Source organism: Elephas maximus, chromosome 26 (genome assembly GCF_024166365.1).
Source record: "Elephas maximus indicus isolate mEleMax1 chromosome 26, mEleMax1 primary haplotype, whole genome shotgun sequence".
NCBI lineage: Eukaryota > Metazoa > Chordata > Mammalia > Proboscidea > Elephantidae > Elephas > Elephas maximus.
This window is the reverse complement of record NC_064844.1, coordinates 43,781,204-43,782,457: the sequence shown is the minus strand read 5'-3', so window position 1 is coordinate 43,782,457 and position 1,254 is coordinate 43,781,204. Positions and strand designations below refer to the sequence as shown.

General features: G+C 32.3%; 1 pseudogene; it reads right to left on the bottom strand.

Moving 5' to 3' along the window:
• Nucleotides 1–892: 892 nt before the first annotated feature.
• LOC126068207 (uncharacterized) lies at nucleotides 893–961 on the bottom strand (annotated as a pseudogene).
• Between the last annotated feature and the right edge of the window lie 293 nt (nucleotides 962–1,254).

Here is a 1,254-nt window from a genome sequence, read left to right as displayed (position 1 = left end):
GAAATACTACCAAGCAGATCTTCTAGAAAGAAAAAATATAAATTATTTTAGAATTGCATAGTTGTTAAGTTGAAGGTTAGATATAGCTGAAGAGATAATTAATGAGCTAGATAGTACACATAAGATATTTCCCAAAATATGCACAAAGATAAGGAAAACATGAGAGTTTAATTTTTTTTTTTTTAAAGGTTGTAGGTATCAAGTGAAAATTTCTGGCATCTTTCTAATTATAGTTTTAGATAGAGCTTAGAAAGATAATAAAGGAGAAGCATTATTTAAAGAATTAATGGCTGAGAATTTTGCAAAGTTGATAAAAGACACCAATCCTCCGATTCAGAAAGTCCAACAATTCCCAACAGGATGAAGTATTGGACATTTAGAAAATTTTAATATAACTTCAGAACAAAGACAGAAAGATGATATTAAAAGCAGCCAGACAGAAAAGATAGATTGTCTATAGGAGAATGGTAGCTGACTCTCAAGAAGCCAAGAGAAAAAAAGAAAGAAACCTATGCCATAATATTTTCAAAGTTCTGGTAGTAAATGAGTGTCAGTTAAGGGTCATTATACTCAGTTGAACTATCTTTCAGGTACAAGAGTTAAATTAAACCATTTTGAGACAAACACTAAAGAAAATAATTTACTACCAACAAACATTCATGAGAGAATTTTTTTAATAATTTTTATTGTGTTTTAAGTGAAAGTTTACAAATCAAGTCAGTCTCTCACACAAAAACCCATATACACCTTGCTAAAAAAATCCCAATTACTCTCCCCCTAATGAGACAGCCCACTCTCTCCCTCCACTCTCTCTTTTCGTGTCTATTTCTCCAGCTCCTAAACCCCTCCACCCTCTCATCTCCCCTCCAGGCAGAAGACGCCAACATAGTCTCAAAATATGGAACACTTCATGAATTCGCATGTCATCCTTGCTCAGGGGCCATGCTAATCTTCTCTGCTGAAGCAAGCACTCATGAGAGAATTTTTAAAGGAAATACTTCAAGAAGAAAGAAAATGATCACAGAAGGAAGATCTGAGATGCCAGAAAGATAGGTGAACAAAGAAATGGTAAACCTGGGACTAAATATAATCAAATATTGTCTTAAAAATAATAATGATGTTTAAAATAGTGAATTAAAAATTAGAATTAAAAACTCTGAACCACAATAGATATACACAGGGGTTATCAAGGTAAAATGTTCTAAACTATGTATTGTTCAGGATACAAATAAAGATACAATAAATGATTTAGTC